General features: G+C 39.9%; 1 long non-coding RNA gene across 1 annotated transcript; it reads left to right on the plus strand.

Moving 5' to 3' along the window:
• Positions 1-1,799: 1,799 nt before the first annotated feature.
• On the plus strand, positions 1,800-21,723 carry LOC114027046. The gene is made up of 4 exons (XR_003567198.1): positions 1,800-2,085; positions 4,148-4,262; positions 6,376-6,514; positions 20,764-21,723. It is a non-coding gene; the product is annotated as an uncharacterized LOC114027046 (long non-coding RNA).
• The last annotated feature ends 1,171 nt before the right edge of the window (positions 21,724-22,894 follow it).

The following is a 22,894-nucleotide window of genomic DNA, read 5'->3' on the forward strand; positions in this document are numbered from 1 at the left end:
AGAAATTAGAGAAAGTGTACATAGGAGAATATATACCAGACAATACAGAGTGAAGGAGCTCTCCCACTGGGAACAAGATAACTCAGTTCAACTAAGAGAGATTGTCCTTGACGTCACGGAAGGGGAAACTCCCTGAAGTCTCTAGGGTAGCAAGGTGGGGATAAGGACATGATGGAGACTGCAGATCCTCTTGTCTTCGCAGAGTCTTTTCCTTCAGCATTCTGAAGTGGGGTTGGCTTCTTCCTTCCTCCCTCCAGAAGCTAGGAGCCAGAAGCGCCCGAAGCAGTGTGGGCTTGAAGATGACACGAAGCTTGAAGAATCCCGAAGAGAACTCTCTGAGAACTGAAGCTCTCCTCTGTGCTACATACACAGCTTCGCTCCCTCCCTCACATGGGGCAGGGTTTTCATTTCCACCAATGAGGAGAAAATCCCAAATCGAAGGGCAGATGGATGAAGGATGGGGGTTATAGCTATTATCATCAGTACCATCATCATCATTATCATGAACTATGATTTTGTGTGGATTCAGATCCACAGAGTACCTTAAACCTGGAGTTACCTTGTCTAAGGGACCCAACTGTGCCAATTATGGGTGTCTCCAGGTACTAAAGGAATTAATGTAACATCTCATACTTGAGTTTAAAAAAGTCAGCTCCAAAAGTACATGATTAAGAAAAAATAGCAAAATGGTAGTTCCTTTGAAAAAGATCTGGGGATTTTAACAGACTTCAGGCTTAACCTGAGTCAATAGCGTAGCTTTGGCAGGCAAAAAGGTTAACGTTTTCTTTGGCCGCCTCGAGGGAGAATGACTAGAACAAGTGAACTTATAGTCCCACTGTGCTCTGCCATGGTTAGACCACACCTGGAGAACTGGGTTCCATTCTGGGTGCCACATGAGAACAGTGTACACTCTAGTACACTAACAAGCTAGATAATGTACAGGGGAGAGCAATTATTATGGTGATGGACCTCAAGAGCATGTCACCAGAAGTGATATTTAGCCTAGGAAAAAAAAAAGTAGGGGTGAATATGAGAGCTGCTTTCAAGTATTTGAAAAGCATCATATGGAGGAGGGATTAGCATTGTCCTGCTTGGCCCCACAGGGTAAAACTAGGAACAATGGGGAGAAAATGCTGAGAGGTAGATGTCAGCTCAATGTAAGAGCTTCTTACCAATGAGAGCTGTCCAAAAGGGGCATGAGGCAGTTGGGTTCTCCTTACAAGACTGGAGACTCCCCTGTCATGGGTGCTGCTAAAGGAGTTCCAGGCTAGTTATAGGTAGGAGAAAATGTTCTCTGAGATCTCTTCTGATTCTGTGAAAACTGTGCCAGAACCTTCCTTCTGTTAATACCCAATTCATATTTGACTTGATTGATTCAGTCTTTGGGCCCTAAACTTTACTATAAACCTCTGGGGATTGCCTAGAGGAGATGAGTAAAAATGATGCAAGGGTTAGAAAATGTGCTTCCTTCATCCACAAAGCAATACTGTTAATTCCCCATTAGCACAGAGGTATGCACTCTGAAAGATTTCTGAATCCTGGATTTTGTGCCAATCCATCTATAAGCTGGCCCCATTTCTTATGTGGCCTATGGCAAATGTTTTTAGGATAACTTTTTTAATGTGGTCTGGGACTAAAGAACAGAGTGTTTCTTGGACAAAATTGGCTTGTCTGACAAATGAACTAGCAACCTCATTAATGCTTTGCTTTAAGCAACTAAGTTAAGTGGGCCAGACAGCTAAGCAGAGAATAGAGAACTGGGCTTATTTAGGAAGAGAAAAGTCTGAGAGGAACCTAACAACCCCTTGTGCTTCTGTTAGTCCTCTGGACAAATTAATTTGTCATCTGTATTGGCTGTTTGAGCTCCTCACTCCATGACTCCTCCCCCTGGCCCAAAATTCTCTCAGATACACAGCCCATGAGCTGACAGAGCTGGTAGTTCCTTGTGTTATAATCTGAGGGATTCTTTCCCAAATATCTCTCCTAACTGGCTTGAAATTCAATTATTAGAGATTTACTCCCATGGCTCTGGATGGATCACAGATTTGGAGCTGGACCAAGAAAGGGAAGAAGGGAACTAAAAAGGTATGAAGAAATGTGGCAAGGACAAACTTGGCTGACCACCATTTTGCTAAGGGTCATAGCCTCAGGACCTTCTGAAGGTTCCTAAGGTCATGGGGATCCAGGTTAGGAGGCCCTAACAGTGTGGCTCCAGCATAGGATACAAATGAGTGCCATTAGTGAGCTGTCATGGTTACCCAGTATTGGTTTCAGTGTTGGTCTTCAAGACTTGGGTTCTAAAATCAATGCAACCAAATTTACAAGGAAAATCAGAAAACTGGGGGAAAATTTTTGTAACAAATAGCTGTGATAAAGCCTAATTTCTCAAATTTATAGAGAACTGAGTGAAATTCATAAGAATACAAGTCATTCCCCAACTGATAAATGTCAAAGGATATGAACAGGCAGTTTTCAGACAAAAAAAATCAAAGCTATCGGAAGTCATATGAAAAAGTGCTCTAAATCACTATTGATCAGAGAAATACAAATTAAAACAACTATGAGGCACCACCTCACACCTATCAGAGTAGCTAGTGTGACAAAAAGGAAAATGTTGGATGTAGCAGGGGATGTGAGAAAACTGGGACACTAACGTACTGCTGGTGGAGTTGTAAAATGATCCAACCAATCTGGAGAGCAATTTGGAACTATGCCCAAAGGGCTATAAAACTATGCTTACCCTTTGATCCAGCAATACTACTGCTAGGTCTGTGCCCCAAAGACATCCACAAAAAGGGAAAATGACTGATATGTACAAAAATATTTATAGTAGCTCTTCCTGTGGTAGCTTAGAATTGGAAATCCAAGGGATGCCCATCAATTGGGAACTGGCTAAACAAGCTGTGGTATGTGATTGCAATGGAATATTATTGTGCTATGAGAAAAGATAAGCAGGATGATTTCAGAAAAACCTAGTCTTACATGAACTGATGCATAGTGAAGTGAACAGAACCAGAACATTGTATATAGTAACAGCAATATTGTTTAATGAAGAATTGTGAATGACTTAGCTGTTCTCAGCAAAACAATGAACCAAGACAATCCCAAAGGACTAATAATGAAGCATACTATCCACCTCCAGAGAAAGAACTGCTATTGTTTGAATACAGACTGAAGCATGCTATTTTTCACTTTCTTTCTTTCTTTTTTTTTCTTTTATTTGCATCTTCTTGTACAAAATAACTAATATGGAAATGTTTTACATGATTGCACATGTATAACTTATATCTGATTGCTTACCATCTCAGGGAGGGGGAAGGGGAGAGAGGGAGAAATAGAATTTAGATCTCAAAACTTTAAATAAAAATGCCTTTAAAAATGTTAAAAAGAAAAAACTAACTTTTTATTTCAGGGAGCATGATCTACCATTTGACTCATTTCTAATGTTCCCATGGGGGCTCACTTGTCCAGATATTTTCAGATAAAACGAGCTTTTTACTGGCTTAGCTCTGGCAGAAGACTACTTGGTCACATGTGTATGCATGCCTCCCTCTCCCCCTGTCATGTATTTATTTTGGTCACATGTGGAGGTTTGTGAGTAGTCATGGTTCAGGAAAGTACCCCATGGGATGTCCTACTCAGTTGAGAATTGACAGGAAACAATAAATGCAGAGAATATGCTCTCTAGGCACTAACTTTCCGTTTTAATTAGGCAGCTCTTATGAGAAAAGGATTGTTTGGATTTTTCTAAGACACTTAGTCAAGAAACGCCACCTGTCTTGAATGTCCCTGGAGAAGATGAGTCTGAGCTGATGTGTGCTACATCGTTTTCTTCTTTTTTTTTTTTTAAGTAAAAACTATATATGGGTCCTCTGAATGGCTACACTGAAAAGCAATCCAGTAACAGACAAATAACAAAAAAGAAATGCCAGGCACCATGCTATAAGCTAGGAATACAAATAAAAAGGAAAAAGAGGGTTTTTTTCCCCTCAAGGAACTTATATACTAATAGAGAGAGAACACACATATAGAGGTGTCGGGGGCGGGAGTGGGTGGTGGGGGGGGAGGGAAGACAGTTTTGGCCTGAAGACAGTCACAGGGATGGTGAGTGGATGAATAAAGTGGTGACTTGTCACGGTCTTTCCAGGAGCAGTGGCATTATTGTTTTAATTACCGTTTCCAGAGCAAGAAGTAAAAAGCAGGGGCTATTTGAAGATGCGGGAGAAAGCCAGCCCCTGCAGAGCATATGGCAAGATGCCCAGGTAGGCTTTGGTTTCCTAGTGGATGGCTGGATATAGATACAGGCATAAAATTGACAAAGCATCCCCTTCCCATCAGAGGGACCCAGAAAAGAGAAAGTCCCTTCCCTAGGATATCTGTTTATTTGGCCATCAATAAAACATAACAACCCTGTTCATTTTCATTATTGAACAACTAGTGTGTGCTCAGCTAGATGCTAGAGAGGAGGGAGCAAGAAAAGTTCCAGAAGTCTTCAGTTTAAGAATAAGTTCTCTGGAAGCATGCTACCCCACTTCTGATGGATAAATTATGGACTCAGGAGGTAGAGTGAAACAGACATTTTTAGACATAGACAAGTTATCAAAAGTCACATGAAAAGATAGTGCAGATTACTAATAATTAGAGAAATGTAAATTAAATCAACTACACTTCCACCTTACACCCATCAGATCGACCAACTTGACCAAAAAAAAAGGGGGAGAAAAACAAACGTTATAAGGGAAAAGGGAAAATAAGTACATTGAAATAGTGTTGATGGAGCTGTGAAATGGCCCACTCATTCTGGGAAGGAATTTGGAACAATGTCCAAAGAGTTATTAAATAGTTCATAGTCTTCAACCCAGAAATCCCACTAGTAGGCCTAGAAGAGATCAAAGAAAGAGGAAAAAGTCCTACATGTCCCAAAGTATTTATAGCAGTTCTTTTTGTAGTGGCAAACACTTGGAAGTCAGGGGTGTGCCTAACGATAGGGGAATGGCTAAATAAATTATATCAATGTAATGGAAATACCATTATGTAATAGGAAATATTGAAGGAAAAGGCTTCAGAGATATCTGGAAAGACTTGTACCAACTCATGCAAAGTTAAATGATCAAAACCAGGAAAACAATTTATAATACAATAATAGCAATATAAAAAATGATGATGATGAAAAATGCTACCTACACACCTTCTGACAGAGAAATGATAGACTAAATATACAGAATGAGACACTTATTTTCCCCCAATACTTTGAATGGACCTGCCCTCTTATGATTAATCACAGGATCATAGATTCAGCATTAGAAGGGACCATGGAGGTCTTCTAGTCCAACCCACTAATTTTAGAAATGAGGACATTTAGACCCACAGATTAAGTGATTTGCCCAAGGTTACACAGGAAGAAAATGACAGAGCCCGCATTTGAGTCAAGGTCTTCTGTTTCACAAATCTAGCATCCTTTCTCCCAGACTACACTGCTTCCTATTTCCCTGACTTGGTTTGAGTTCATAGTCGTCTAAGCAAGTAGGAATGTAGTTCTTCCTCCACTCCCCTCTCCCCACCCTCCAAGTCAGTTGATATAGTCATTAAAAAGGACAGAATGTAACAATAATACATCAAATAGTTGTTAAGGATTTTTTGCTCCAACCCTAGAAAAATGTAATCACACATGATGAAGTTTTCATGCATAAACAAGATGAGTCTAGCCAGGAATTCATCATGTTTTTTGTACCATAGACCCCTGTGGAAGCCTATGAACCCCTTCTCAGAATAATCTTTACAGATGCATAAAATAAATTACATAGGATTACAAGAGAAACCAACTATATTGAAATTATATTGAAATACATTTATCAAAATATTTTTTAAAAAGTTCATGGACCTTGGGTTAAGAGACCTTGATCTTATGTCAACCCTTTAGAGGGTGTCAATCTCTTTGATTGGGAAACATCAAGAACCATAGGTAAACATAAACACATACACGTATGGTTTCATATATGTATGTGCATATCTACACATATACACATAGATACATGTAAAGTATATATTTGTATTGTGTACATATATACATCTGTATAGTATATATGCAGATACAGATGATATCAATATTGATATGTACTCCTTTGTTCCTCAATGAATTCAGTGTCTGGCTCACAATTTCTCTGTCCTTCATAATAAGGATCTTCAGTATACATATTGATACTCCCTCAAATACCTTAACATTCCAGTTCTTCTGTCTTCTTAATTCCTGTTATCTGCTCTTCTACTTCACCTCAGCCATAAGGTGGAGCTAGAGATGGTCATACTCTTGATCTTGCCATCATCCACAAGCCTTCCACTCCCATATTCATGAAGTTTGACATTTATTTAACACAGGTCTGCACAACATATGGCATGGTCCACTTGCAGCCCACCAAAGGATTTCGGAGGACCCTCAAAAAATGTAGAGGATGTAAAAGAAAGTAAAGATGTAACAAGTGCTTTGTCCGTACCCTGCTTAACCTGCCTTCCACTGGTCAGTATTGTGCCCGTCATGTAACTTGGTGGGTGGGTTGCCACTGCGCACTCTCTCCGTTTGTCACATGACCCATGACAACCAACCATCGTTAGTCTGTGTCTAGTCTGAGAGGAGAGAGAGTCATATTTTTTTGCAGTGTTTTCAGTCATTACTAAATACAAACAGTAAGAAAACCTGAAAAATGTATTAAAACTTGTACTGCTTAGCAAAGTAATTTTTTTAATATTAATGTGATTTCATGATAAATAAAAATCTTAAGTAATAAGTATTATTAATTGATGCTAATTGAAATTTCCCTTTTCTTATATGGCTTATTTGCAAAATAGTTTAAGTATTAATTATACTTTTACTTGGAAAGTGAGCCTCTATATAGCCTAGAAGAATAACCTACTGCCAAGTTGTGTAGGTCTGCTTTAACTGATCATAACATTTTTATAACATTGCCTTCTCTTCACCTTACCACCTCAAACCTTTTCTTTGTCCCTATTTGACCTCCATTCTCTCCAACTCCCAGCTCTTTTATAGTTCTTCACCCCTGCACTGACTATACTCCCCTCCCTTCCCTATCTTGACCCATTTATGTACCACCTCAGTTCTACGCTATCCTCCATCCTAAGATCCCTTGTCCTTTTGCCAACTACATCTTGACAACACCCAACCATGGATCACTCCTACCTCTTTCACTCTTATTCATGGTGCAACTGAACAGACCTGGAGGAACAGAATGAACATGCTTCACAGGTGGCATTGGACAAAAATGCCAACAATTAAAATTCTACAAGATGACATTGTACTTCCCAACCATGCATCCTCCTCTTCATCCCATTTTTTTGCTTTGCTGCTATTCCATCCCCCAAAATGTACCAGAGATCATGCCCAAGAAAAGCTAAGTTACTCAATGCTTCTCTTCCTGGAACCATGCATCCTCATTTTCATTGTGTCATTTACTGCTCTGTTGCTAAGTATGCATCTCACGTCCCTGCCCCTCCCCCATCTTCTCTAATTTCAACCTCCTACTCTGAGAATTGTAATCAAATGCAATCAACTTTACCTTTGCTTAGAGAAGGGACATATCAATGGACTGCTCCATTATTCCATTCACCATCTTCCAGACTTCCAAAACATGCTTCCCTGGCCACTATTACCCTATATGTGCTATCTTCCCTGGTTAGAGTATAAGCTCCTTGAGGGCAAGGAATGTTTTGCTTTGGTATTTGGATCTCTCACACTTAGCACAGTGATTTGCACACATTAAGCACTTATTAAATGCTTTTTTTCCCCATTCATTCGTTTAGTCACTGGTGGGCCGCATGAGCCAGAAGAGAAACCTGCCTATACAGATTTTCCTGTATGTAGACAAAAGTTCACATGTCCAAACTAGCCCAAGTAGGGGACCAACCGTCCTTGCATTTCTGGATAATAGATCAGGGTCCTACTCATAAAAGAAAAACTGCAAATCAGCCTTACAACTCCATCACTGGCAGCCACCTTTTCAAGGATACATTTGCACTCCATGTGGCCTGAACTGCTCTGCCCAGCTGCTTCTCAGCCTGGGCCTTGAAATTTCAGAAAAGTTACCACTTACCCTAAAGCTCCCTTCACATTCTTCCTTGACAGCTAGGTGGTACAGTGAATAGAGTGTTGATCTTGGGGTCAGGGAGACCTGTTCAAGACCTATGACCCAGGGCAAGTCATTTAAACTGTTTCAGTTTCCTCACCTGTAAATAGGGATAATAATAGCATGTCCTTCATAGGATTGTTGTGAGGATCAAATGAGACAACATGTGTAGAGCATCTTGCAAACCGTAAAACACTTATACATATCAGCAATTATCATTCCACCTTCAGGACAGATGAACAAGATAGGTCTATAAAGGATCAAGCATTCGTAGACCTCTTGTATAAGTAATGCATCATATCATTCTGAATACATAGAACATTCTGAAGAATTCTGGGTGGTACTTACGCTACCTGGCTTTTGAAAGTTATCTGTTGACTCAGTATCTCGCTGTTTTCAGTCCTGTTTGTCGATCAGTGTTAGGGGAGGTGCCATCTAGTCCCCTGATAATTGGTCAAGTAGCCAAGTCATGCCCTACCTGTGACCTTTGCACCCCATCTGACAATTGTCTCCTTCTTGCTATCTTGGGGAAGAGCTGAGATACAAGGGGCCAGCCTCTTCTGCTGAAATGGTTCTAGCTGAATTGCCTTAAAGTTACCTATAAAAGCTGTTCCCGCCTTGAAGCCATCCCTAATCTTCAGTGATCAGCCAGTCAATGTGTTACTGCCTTGACTACCCATTATCAGCTCCTTTTCATTTTCTTTTTCTTGAGTTTTGCCTCTTTAATCAGGGTGAAACCCCAAATGAAGGATTTTCCTTTCAACAAGGCCATGAGCAAGTGATTTAACCTTTCTTTGCCTCAGGTTCCTCACCCATAAAATTGTGATGATACCTGTAGTACTGGTTTCCTAAAGCTGTTGCAAAATAATGAAATAACACATAGCTGTATAAATATTGGTTATTGTTTAAAATAGGCTACACTGTTTCTAGCCCAAATCTAGCTTGTGTAAAACTTGAGAGCAGCCTATAATTTTTCAGGACAGCTAAATGGTGCATTGGATAGAGTGTCTGGAGTCAAGAAGATCTGAATTCAAATCCAGCCTCAGATACTAGCTGGATGGCCCTGGGCAACTCACTTAACCCTCATTTCCTCAGTTTTTTTATCTGCAAAATGAGCTGGAGAAGGAAATGGAAAATTGTTGAGGTTAGATTTGGGAGAGTGGTACAGGTATAAAAGAATTCACTTAGACCTTTTCTGTAGTCATTCATTGGGAGTTTTATTTAACGTGTAAGCAGCATGGACCCCATTAGCAAGAAGCTAAGTGAGACCCCAATATTTGGGGGAGTTATGCTTATATAGAGATTTCAGAATGATGATGGAGTTTTAGAGGTTTTTATATGGGTTAAAGCTTAAAGAAAGGATTTTATGACATAGGGTGAGAGAGACAAGGGGAATTCTTTATGGTTTAAGGATTTAAGGACAGGGCATGAGGACACAGGTTAAAAATGAAAGGACAGGGGTAACACAGGATAAGAGACACAAAGGCAATTCTTTTGGTACAGGTTCAAGATATGAGAGAAAGGACTTTAGGATGCCTTCAAGTTACAGAATAAGCTATGGGGCTTCACAAAGTACTGGAAAACACCCCTTAATATTCTGCTTAACCCTTAGGGCATTGTTTGCATCTACATCATTTCCCCACTCAACCACTAGGCAGGAGAACTCTCTCGGGAAGAGGGGTGAAGGTCATTGTCTTCAGTAGCTACTTCCTGCTGGGAGGGGGTGTAGGGCTGTCTCTGCCTGATTGGGGATGGGAAGGGAAGTACAATTAGGCTGAAGCAGCATCCAGGGGATGAGGAGAATGTGGAACAGGTATCGTTGTTGCGTGACCATCTGTAGGTCGATAGCCAATAGTCTAGGAGACACAAATCTGACAAGCTAGTTTAATATGCAGGGCCCAAATAGAAGGAGCATTAAAAGTGATGTCAGAATAGAGGAAAACAACGGAAGAAACCAAGAGTCCCATGATGCTATTTTTCGCTTTTGACATACAAGATTATCTGATCTTGTCATTTCCTCAAAAGTTTCCACTCTGATTCCAAATCTTTTAGGAGGATCAGATGCTATTGAGGATCCAATTCTACACATGTAAATATAAGTAACAACATTTTTGCATGTAGAAGCTTTTCACCCTTGCATTCAATAGTTATACAGATGAATTTGCTTATAAGAGGCTGACTTTACTCCAATTATCATCATATCAATAAGTTGTTTATAATAAAACATGTTTGTGCCACAGGACACACAGAATAAGCAGGTATTATTTTCACAATAGTAAAAACTTTGAATTAAGTTGACTTTTCCATTAATGCAAAAATATTCCGTAAGTTACTTCCCTCTAAGAAATTTGATTGCCCTGAAATTCTTTTCCCCAAACTGAAGATGTTCCTGATTTAGTTTCAGTAATTAATAGAACAACAGCTAGGTCCCTCAATCAGCTGTAACAATATCCAATTATTTTTATACCATTTTGAAATATTTAAGGACCTTATTCCATACAGATATATATCAAGTAACAGGAAAATGTCTAGGCCAAATACCCATTTACTCGGTTGTTTAAGATATAGAAAGGAATATAATTTTAGGTTGAATAGCTCAGATCTTAAACACACACTTTAATATAGTAGCTCAGATGTATCCCAGTCTTAGCCTATGGGATAATGATTCAACATTATGTTTGTACCTTTGTTTCACAAAGTTCCTTTCCCTTTAATTATTCCCATATCATTTAGAAAGAATGTTCTATCCCAGGGGTTTAATCTTTCACATGACTATGCAGGAGTACTAATTTACCCAGTTGTCTGGGGTACGGAATGACTACACATACAGATTGAGAACAGCAAGATTTCACATGCTTGCATTGCGCTTCTATCTTTCACTAACCACTTGTTTTGATTACAGAAATTTGCCATAAAAAGGGAAAGCAAGAACATCACAATTTTCCAACCATGCAGTATCAATTCCACTACATAGCCAGACTCAGGAATGGTGAGGTGGGAAACATTCTTTTTCAAAGGAACACAATGGGGAAACTGAGCCAAAAGGATCCCATCCTAGGCTGAGGCTAAAACTGTCCTCTCAGCTTTTCCAGATGCAGAACTCTACCTGCAACAGTCACATTCTCTCTGAGTAGCTTGTGGCATTTCTCTCAGATGGTGGATTATTGACTATTGATTATTGATGGACTTTTAAGATTCATTAGACAACTCAAAATAAAATCCATTATAGTCTTATGAGCTTTTACCTCAGATGGCAGGTTTCACTAATCAAAAATTTACCAGGACTCACATCTCAAATGTAAACTTGTCCACATGCAAAGGACAATCACTAGAGATTTCTATATACTTGCAAAGTCTCAGCAAGCCAAGTTCATTGTTTAGGAACTCCATAAACCAAACAAGCTTTTTTAGCAAGTTTACACATTAAAACAATAACCAACAATCTTATAATTTTCATAAGTGATAGCCAAATTGTTTTAGCTGTAACCAAATTATGAAAAGTACTTGAAACAAACCTATTACCAATCAGGTGACTGCAATTTTGTTGAATGCTTTTCCAAATTACTTTACACAGCGAATCAGTATCTCATGATTAACATGTTAAAACTACAACTTTAAAAGATCAGGCTTACCCAAATTAGGGTAATGGCTGGCTTCTTTACCTTGACCCATCCCCATTTCTTCTCTCCCCATAGCTGCTGGGGATTGCGGTGGGGTGGGGTGGAGTAGTGAGAAGGATGTGCTGAACTTTGGTGATACTTCCAGTTGCCCTAGGGCCCAAGGCTATTGCCAGTGGGGCCCACGCAGTAGCTGCTGCCCCTCCCTCTCCTTCCTTTCACCAGGTGGGGGAAGGTGAATTCGTAGGTGAGGAAAAGGGTGAAATTCTTTTCCTAATCTGCCAGTTCTAACCTAGGGGCAACTCCCAGGGAAGTCCCACTGAGTCCATCTTTGAGGATCTCCTGGCCTCGTGGCCAGGAGAAAAAGGGGATCCTGCAGGCACAGGAGTGGGGACAGGGAGTCTTAGGGTGTAGAGGGAAAGGAGTAAGCAGCTGCAGTTTTCCCAATTCCCTAGCACTGAGAGAACTGAGAGAACTGAATTGGGCATACACTTCCTAGTAGGGCGTCCATCCTCTGTGCCGTGGAAGATGCGCCAAGGTGTATAACTTCAAACCGCTGGACCAAGAGCCTGAGAGGTCAGGCTGAGTTTGAGACAGTCTTGTAGCTGTCTGACCTAATGGGACCTGAGAGGTTATGCCCAAAAAGCACCTCCAAGTCTTCCTAGGTACTTGGAGAGCATCCCTACCTGCAGGATGAGAAAGGGAGAGACGGGAGGCTTACATGCCTTCCAGTCTTGGCTGGAGAAGAGTTGTAGTTATAACAACACAGGGCACAGAGACCCTAAACTGGGTTGTAGGGACCCCCAAAGAAATGTGGGCACAGAGGCCCACCTCCCCACTTCCCCAAATGTCCCACAGGGGAGGGAAAGGAACAACACAGCATCTTTAAGTTTTGAAGACCAAATTTATTCACAAATCACTTTTCTATACTATATTGACAGCAGGCTGTGTTACAATAGAACACTAGGTGCTTTTTCTTAAGATCTCTCTCAAATTTCTTCCAATGCCATAATAGGCATACTACTGGAGAATTACGGGGTATTGACTGGTTCTATCCCATCCTAACAGTCTCCTAGCAGCCTCTTGCTGCTCATACAGAGGGGAGAGAAAAAAAAAAAGGAAAAAAATGTGGCTGACCCAACACAAGGGTATCTCCTTATTTGAGGGTCAACAGTCTGACTGACTGCCCAGAAGTCAGTGGAGCTTCAAACACCGCTGGCAGTATCTGGGCACTCCAGGGGTGTTGCAGCTAGGGAGACAACGGGAGCAAAAAAAAGGTCTGGGGAAGAGAAAAAAGAAAAGGGGCTTACCTCTTAATCCCAGTGGTTTAGGAGAAGGTCAGAGGAGTCCAACTAATATTTGGACATCCTAGGTATCAGAACCATTGAGGTCAGATTTAGGAGAGCGGTTCAAGTGTGAAAGAATTCACTTAGACCTCTTCTGTAGCCATTCTTTGGGAGCTTTATTTAATGTGTAAGCAGCATGGGTCCCATTAGCAAGAAGCTAAGTGAGACCCCAATATTTGAGGGAGTTATGCTTATATAGAGATTTCAGAATGATGATGGAGTTTTAGAGGTTTTTATGGGGGTTAAAGCTTAAAGAAAGGATTTTATGACATAGGGTGAGAGAGACAAGGGGAATTCTTCATGGTTTAAGGATTTAAGGACAGGGCATGATGACACAGATTAAAAATGAAAGGACAGGGGTAACACAGGATAAGAGACACAAAGGCAATTCTTTTGGTACAGGTTCAGGATATGAGAGAAAGGACTTTAGGATGCCTTCAAGTTACAGAATAAGCTATGGGGCTTCACAAAGTACTGGAAAAGCACCCCTTAATATTCTGCTTAACCCTTAGGGTACCATTTGTATCCGTGTCAAAACCACCTAGTATCTCTGCCAAGAAAGCCCTAAATGGGGTCACGAAGAGTTGAAAACAACTGAACAACAAAAATAATTTTCTCAGTGTTTCTGTGTAACATTCCTTTCACAGAGATTATATTGTAAGGGGTGTTCTGTATTCAGAGGAATGCAGTATATTGGCAGTGATACCAAGATTTGTGGCAAAGGTCAGGAAACTCCTAGTGGGATGAGGGCTGTCTCCAATTTGTCTCCTCCCTTTTTTTCCTTCTTCCCCTCAAAGTGAAAAGGCAGCACATGGAGTAAAAAAGAGCTCTAGATTTGGGGTCTGGGCATCTGGGTTTGCATCCTGGCTCTGGTCTTTCATTTCCCTTGTGATCTCTTGACTTTCCTCACTGATAGAATTGAAGAAATTGGACTAGATGATCTCCAAGAGTGTGGTCTGGGGAAATGAACACTGATGTGGGGTTGGAGGACCAGGGTCCAAATCCCAGCTCTGATAATTAAACTCCTGTGTGACCTTGAGTATGCTACTTCAATATCTGGCCCTCAGTTTCCTTATCTATAAAATAAAGGGGTTTTACTAGATGGCCTCTGAAGGTCCTCTCTCACTCTAAATGTATGATTCTGTGATAGTTTTCAGATCTAAGTCCTGTAAAAATCACTATCTTGGGAAGGGTCATTACCCCCTGAAGAGCTATTTTTAAATTGAGCTTACCATTTTTCTGGACTCTAAGGAGAATATTTTTGGAACAAAAAAGGGTTTAACTTAGGGACTCTAACCTCTAATGCATGTGAAATTGAGCTTCCAATTTTGAGTTTACCAAACGATATTAGAGATGTGATTATACTACATGTGGAGGGATGACATTTAGCGCCACATGGAGCCTCAAAGATGACAATACAATCTGTTCAACTTACCCACAAAGAGGCCTAGAATGAGGAAGTCAGGAAGCCCCACAGGTGGCAGGGTTGAAGCTTAATCCTGCTGGTCTCACTTCAAATCTAGTGATCTTTTTACTGTACTGTATCTTGTAAAAAAAAAAAAAACAAAGACAAAAAACTACTCCTTAGCTGCTCGGTTCAAACCCACTAAACCTCTGAGGTCACATTCTCCTCCTACTTTCCTCCATTTGGAGACTGATCAGAGTACACCCCATAGCCAAAGCAGTGGGGGTACCAGCATTTAACAGTGTTGGGTCCCTGGACCACACTAGGAAGCTGCTGCTGCTTAATCTGCCTGTGCTGGCAGGAGTCACTAAGGGGACGTTTCAGAGAACTTTGATGCAATCCCCGTGCCTCAAACACCACTGGTGAGCCCTGCCATATCCTCCTAGCTCCACTTTTGGTTCTTTCAAAGGCTTTATAATTTTCTCATAAATATTTTTTTTTAATCTCTTTACAAGCAGTGTTTCTCCCCTCCTCCTCTTCCTTCTTTTTGGTACCATAAACTCCTTTGGCAATTCTGGTGAAGCCTGACAGTATTACAAAGGAAATCATTAATACTGAAATAGAATATTCAATATATTTTAAAAACCAGTTCACAGACCCCAGATTAAGAACTTCTGATCTAGAGTCCCTGGCAAAAATCTTGAGGGGTAGGAAAATTATGAACATGGAGAAATAACTAACATGCTTTACACACAGCTGTCTTTATGTCTCTTTTCCAGATTTGTAAACATTTCCTCACTCCATGTCCCCTTTTAAATACATAGATTAGGAACAACAAATTTTCTATAGATTGGTACTGGGGAGAGTGAGGTGGCTTGGAAAAGTGACTGACAGGAGAGGAAGCTAAAATTACAGATACTCTAAAAACCAATAGTTTCAGTCTCATCCATTTTGACTAGAGCAGCTATTAAGAAAGAACTAATTATCTCACACTACTCTTGGGCAAAGGTCTTTATGGGCAGTAAAACTGTACTAAAGTCAGGCAAACAAATGGACCAATAGGAACAGAATGAGAAGTGTGAGTAAAAAAGCAAGGAACCTTCACAATTAAATAATCAATCCCTGAGTTAATCAGTCAATCAATTAAAATTTATTAAGCACCTACTATGTGCCAGGCATTATGCTAAGCATTGGGGCTACAAAGAGGCAAGAGATGGTCCCTGCCCTCCAGGAGCTTACAATATAATGGGGGAAATGACATGCAAACAAAAAAATATATATATACATATACATAAAACGAGTTATATACAGGATAAATAAGAAATAATTATCAGAGAGAAGGCACTGGAATTGGGGAAGGCTTCCTGCAAGTAGGATTTAGTTGTGACTTAAAGGAAGCCACCAGGGAGGTCAATAGGCAAAGACTGGAGGAAGAACATTCCAGGCATGAGGTATGGCCAGAGTACGCCTGGAGCCAAGAAATGGGATGTCTTGATCGTGGGATAGCCAGGAGTCCAGTGTCACTGGATTGAAGAGTATGTGTTGGAGAGTTAAAGTGTAATTAGATTGGAAAGGTAGGAGTGGGCTAGGTTATGAAGGGCTTTGAATGGCAGAGCAGTTTGTATTTGCTTTTGCAGGCAATACAAAGTTACTGAAGTTTATTGAGTGGTGGGAGGGGGAGGAGTGACATGAGCAGACCTGCAAAGTCAAGACTTCAGGAAGCATGTACCATCTCTATAATGATTCCTAGATCTACTTAGCCAGCCCTAACCTCTAGTCTCACATTTCAAAATGTCTGCTGGGGAGGCAGCTAGATGACGCAGTGGATAGAGCATCGGCCCTGGATTCAGGAGGACCTGAGTTCAAATCTGGCCTCAGACACATAACACTTACTAGCTGTGTGACCCTGGGCAAGTCATTTAACCTCATTGCCTAGCCAAAAAAAAAAAAAGTCTGCTGGACATCTTAAACTGGATATTCTGTAGGCATCTTAAAACTCAATATTGCGCCATCTCCAGTGGTCCTGATCTATATCTGGCCAGTGGACCCAGATAACTCTGGAGGAGAAAGCGAGGCTGGTGACACCTGCCCTCCCTCACTCAAATCCAGTCTACTTGCAAGTCATGGCATCATCTTCCTGATGTCATGGACCTCTTCAAGAATGAAGAACAAACCACACACAAGCTCATTAGGTCCAAAAGTGAACTCATTATCCTCCTCCCAAATTCTTCCCTCTTCCTGTTTTCTATTATGGTCCAGGGCACCACCATCTTTCCATGAACGCAGGTTTACAACACAGGTACCATTCTCAACTCTTCCCTCTCATCCTTCATATCAGATCTTTTGCTAAGTCCTGTCATTTCTACCTTTGTATTATCTGTTGTGTATGCCCCCTTCTCTCCTCTGACACTCAGCACTCTGATATGACCCCTCATCACCTCACACCAATATTATTGCAATAGTCTTCTAGTTCTCCCTCCTTCAAGCCTCATCCTTCACTCAGGTGTCAAAATTGATCTTCCTAAAACACAGGTCTGACTATGTTACTCTCTCCTCCCCCATATAATAGAACCCAGTAACTCCATATTACTTCCAGGATCAAGTATAAAATCCTCTTCTTGGCTTTCATAGTTCATAACCTGGCCCACTCCTAAGTATCCAGTCTTCTTACACCTTACTCACTTTCTACTTCTCTACAATACATTAATACTGCCTTCCTTGCTGCTATCTCTCATCTCCCACCTCCAGGCATTTTCACTGGTTATCCCTTCTATCTAAAATTCTCTCTCTCATCTCCATCTTCTTGCCTCCCTGGCTTTCCTTAAGCCCCAGGCAAAATCCCACCTTCTACAAGAAGCCTTTGCCAATACTTCTCAATGCTAGTTTCTTCGGTTATATCCAATTTATCCTGTGAACATTTTGTTCATAGTTTCATGCATGTTGTCTCTCCTATTAGACTGTGAGATCCTTGAGAACAGGAACTAGTTTTTGTTTCTTGCCTTTTTTTTTTTGTATTCCCGGTACTTATTGCAGTGGCTGGCACATAAAGGTGCTTAATAAATACTTGTTGACTATCTACCACTTTAAAATTATGTAATCTCTCCTTTAATGTGTGCTAGCATAAAGGCTTCACATGTATAATAGAAATTATATTGCTTACCTTATCAAGGGATGGGGGAGGGGCAGGAAGAAGGGAATTTGGAACTCAAAACCTTAAATGAATGTTAAAATTTTTTACATGTAATTGGGAAATATTTTAATGAAATAAATAAAAATATATTAAGAAAAAAATAAGTACCAGCACAGAGACACTGGTGTACCAATGCAGAGACACATTGCAGGGGACAGCAGGGAGGACATGATCTCTTCTGGAAAAAGAACACTCATACTGTTTACCCATAAATTATAAAGATACATACTTCACAAGTTTACAATTCCCACTTGTTATCCCAAAGTTCTTTAAACCAAAGTGTGCAAAAGGCAGAACACTGATAACTTTACTCATTTCCTAGTCTTTTGGCAACTGGGTAAGAGGCAATTGGAAATATCAACTAGGAGTCCTTAAGTTCATTTCAGCCCTTCTTGACACCAAAGCCGTGGACACAAGTGGCATTAAATGCAAGAGACAAAGTCACTTAACTATATTCACATAGACATTGAGTGTATTGGTCTTTAGTCACTCCATGCCTGTGTCCAATATGGCAGCCACCATTACAAAGTTGTGAGCTTGCGGTGTTAACTACCACAAATGTCAGCAAATTAGGACAGGTGTAGGGTGGGAAGTATAGAGGTTTTGGAATGTGAACAGAGAGGCTAAAGAGGTCCCCGCCTTCCCATATATGTGATCTCTTAGGACTTTGCCGGGGCACCTTTCCATTGGCCCTGAAATTCAGTAAGCTGTCCTTGCTCTTAGATGCTGAAGTAAACAAAATTTGAATCTCCAATATCAGAAACATCAGTCTCCATCCTTTACTAGGGTAGTCACTAAATAAGTGCTATATAAACCAAACTTAATACATAAAGGAAAACACACATGCCCAAAGACCTGAAGGAATTGACAGTAATATCATGGAAGGAAATAACAGATTGCCCTGAGAATCCCAATAGCTCTGCCCTAACAGCAAGACTTCAGGGAGAATTACTTCATCTATTTGGATCTATTTCATCTTCTGTAAAATAAAGTGGTTTGGGTAAATGAGCTCTCTTCACCTCTAACATTCTATGAATTTATGAATATAAAAAAAAGATTGTAGTTTAAACTAAATGGTGGTTTGTCATGATCACACCAGCACCATAGCAACTTGATCTTTTGTGGGGTGGGGTGGGGTGGGGGGTGGGGGTGAAGGGAACCCAGACCACTGATTTCATTGATGAAAAGAACTCCTGGTAAGTAAATTATCTGCTACTAAACTCTCTCTACTAATGCAGATCAGCAACTGACCTATAGTTTCAGCTGCTTTGTTTCAAAGTTCAAAGTAGCAACTGAGCCACTAACACCACAGAGAAGCTAGTATTTTAGGATTAATTCTGAGTTTTCACATTGTTGGTATCCTGTGACTGACTGCAGGTGTCATGTACACCACCTTCTGGTTGGTTTGTAGAAAAACAACTACATCTTTTGGGGGAAATGGACAGAAGTTGTTTGCATTCTGGGTAGTTAACTACTGTTTGAGAGTTTGGGGGCTGTACTCTAATTGGTTCTGTCAAAGTACAACTCCCCTGCTCTCGCACCTCAAACTGCAAAATAAATGCCAAATAAAGTAAAACTAAAATAGCGGAGAAGGGCAGTGGGGAGAGAGAAACATAACGAAAACCGTGCAGAAAAAGAAATGGTAAAAACTAAACAAACAAACAAAAAAAAGATCCATAATACATGAAGAAATACTAATGGGTAAAAGAATTCTAGGAGAAATCTCAAGGAGTAATAATATGGAAGGAAGGAAGGAAGGAAAGAAGGAAGTAAGGGGAAATAGGGAGGGGAAGGAAGGGAAGAGAAGCATTTGTTAAGCATCTACTATGTGCTAGGCACCATTTTAAGCCCTTTACAAATATCCCATTTGATCCTTAAGACAACCCTGGGACTTGGTTGCTAGTATTATCCCCATTTTACAGTTGAGGAAACTGAGGCAGAGAAAGGTTAAGTGATGTGCATAGGGTCACACAACTAGTAACTAAGGCTCCATTTGAATTCAGGTCTTCCTGAGACTCTAGATCCAGGGTTCTAGCCACTTTGCTACCTAGTGGCCTCTAAATAGAGCTCTTAAGACTTAAAAAATAGAACTGATAGCTTGGATCAAAGGTGGAGAATTTTAATCAAGTAGTGGATATCTAAAAAAAAGGAAATAGCAGAGAATGCAAAAATGAAGTAATGCAATAAGAAACATAAGCACAAAGTCAAAAAAGAACAAAACTGTAATTATTACACTTGAGATCTCCACAAAAGCAAACTACTTTGAAAATTAAAAAAGTATGTCTCCCCTTAGCCACAAAAAAATCCAGTAAAACAAAAGAAAATTATCTATGTGAATCCCTCTAGAACCCCTGACCATCCCTTACCAATTATAAGAATTCTATAATAAAATATTTTGCTATTAAAATAAATGAGTAACTTCCTCTGCTCACTAGCACACCTAGCATATACCACGAAATACAGTGGAACTTTGTAAGGGGCCCTAAGACTTCCCAGAAGAAAAACAATGTTTTTTAATTAGGAGGTCACATCTCAGTCTTTCCCAAGATATCCAGTATCCTGGGGCTTGACTTCAACATGATTATTCTTAGCCATATTGTCCAACATTCATTTGCATTCTGCTCCCTCCTTCACCTACCCAAGCTCCCAACTTCCCTCTTCTTAACCGAGTTTGGAGTCAGCCTCTCAGTGTAACTATAACCTAACTGCAATCCAGCCTCGCAAGGCAGCAGCTTTGGGCTCTATTATTGAATGTTCTGCATACCTCTTCCCCCAATATACACTCCCCCACCCCCAACCCATCATTTTGTGGCCATCAAGTACCTCTCAAGTAGTAACCAGTCAGAGTCCCATCTCTCCCATTTTCTTTTTGGATGGGGCAGAATCCAACTGGATGAGCAGGCATGGATGGGTTGGGACAGATCACAAATCTCATTACCTTATTTTTCTTTCCAGAGGTATCATATTTCCCAGCTACTCGGTTTCACAAAATTACTGTTAAACGGGACGTCTCCTCTCTCACCTAATATATCCCATCAGTTGCTAAATCTTGTCATTTCTACCTTCACAGATCACTTTATTCACATGGTTACCATCCTAACACAGGACCTCGATCGCAAAAGCCTCTCAATCGGTCTCCCTGTTGTAAGTTTCTCCTCACTCCAATTCAGCTGCCAAAGTAACTTTCATAGAGCTCACATTTGACCATACTCGTTCCCTTACTCAATAAACTTCAGTGGCTCCCTATTGGCTCTAAAATTTTTATTAATATATAATAATGAAATTTATTATTAATAATAAAATTATATATTATTTCACTTCTTTTTATTTCTATTTTTATGTAAATTAGATAATGTAACTTTCTTTTAAGTAGGAATGGTTTCAGCTTCACTTCGTATTTGTATTCCTAGAGTCTTGCACAGTGCCTGGTACACAATTCTTACTAATTACATAATTATTAGTACAGTGGTACAGGTACATAACTTACAAATAAACACATTTATGTGACACACATGCTCAAAAATTACTAATAGGAGTATGGAGCCAAAAAATTTAAAGACTACCGTACTAGGATAATGCACTCCAAATTTTTTTCATTATACAAATTCAGCTGCCCGAGTGCCTGGGTAAGATTCGGTTACAACTTCACTGACAGGTTGTTAAGGCCTGGAAAAGAAATGTTGGGAGCTAGTACAGTCTTGGGAGGTGAAGGAGTTGAGGAGTGTTGAGCTGTAATGAGTGAAGGACTGGTGAGGGTGAGTTGGAAATGAGCTCCATTGCCTACCTGGGGAGTGTGTATGATTGGCTGATCATACATCCCTTGGGTTCTAGCCACAACCCCCAACCCAAACTTTGGAGACCAATGGAATAAAAGATACCCCACACAAAGTCTAACTCAGGAGATTTTTGAAGAATTGCCATTGGCCTGGAGCCAAAGCACCTTCAGCACACTGCCTAGAATGCTATGGGTATTGTTTTGAAGGAGTTTCAGAAACATTCAACGACATTCTTCTGGAAACCTGTTTCAGTGTTTACCAACCCTATAGCCAAGATTTTCCCATATTTATTCTATATTCATGATGCTAATGAATAATTACATCTTCACCTATTTATACTATAATAAATGACCAAACTTCTACAATCATTTTATTGGTTATGTAAGAGTCCCCACTAATATTTACATAGTGCAAAAAAGCTGTTATTACTCCAAAATGATTAACAGAACATTTATCCTTAATATAGCAAAGAACCAAAAAAATTAAAAAACCTTCATGTTCTAATTCATACTAAATTTATACCAGAGTATAAGTTTAAAGACATTAAATTATAGATAAATGTGGCATTTCATTAGGAACTATTTAAAATAAAAGAACACACTATTACACACAACATATGAACACTCTGAAGGTGAGATGTGCCAACAGTAAGTTTTCAGTACTTGGGGTTCAAATTTCAAGTTAAACAGACATTTTGGTAGTTTCTGTGGTGTGTGGCTGGGTTGAAAACCCTACAGTTTTTCATTATGGCTTCACTCTGCTTGTTGAGGGAAAGAAAAGGGAAGGGAAGGGTTTGTTTGTAAATAAATCTATTTCACTGCAACTTTTTAAAAAAATTATTAAAACCTGGTCCATATTCTAAATAGATTAAGCTAATATTCTGATGAGTTGGCACAACATAGTAAATACTTAAAATGACAGTTTTTAAAGCAAACAGCAGCTTTTCAAACAGTAATACTCTGCATACATATATTTAAAGTAACATTGTATTAAATTTAAATTTTATGTTAAAGAAATTAACTCAATCGTGTATAGCTCATCACCCATTTGCACATAACACTTCCCACTCCTCCCCTATCCCACCCCAGCATATGTTAAGAAACCAAACAAGTGCATTATTCTGACATGAACAGTTTTTGAATATTTAATTAACAAACTACATGAATTACCTTTTGACTAAATTTCTTTCCCAAGTATTGGAGGCATATAAAATAACTTTTCTGCAAAAATGACCTCCAGTCAGTTCCTTTAAAAACTGTTCTTCCAACTATATCCTCACATTAGTTTCCCCGTATTTAGCCAAAAGAAATATATTACAGGATTTACAAATGGCTAAACTAAAAATTAAAATTAATATGAACATTTGTTTTATGAGTAGTTATCTTCACAGCAAACCAAGCTACGGCAGCAAGAAAATCTGTTTTG

Source organism: Vombatus ursinus, unplaced genomic scaffold, assembly GCF_900497805.2.
Source record: "Vombatus ursinus unplaced genomic scaffold, bare-nosed wombat genome assembly UNPS02014848.1, whole genome shotgun sequence".
Taxonomy (NCBI): domain Eukaryota; kingdom Metazoa; phylum Chordata; class Mammalia; order Diprotodontia; family Vombatidae; genus Vombatus; species Vombatus ursinus.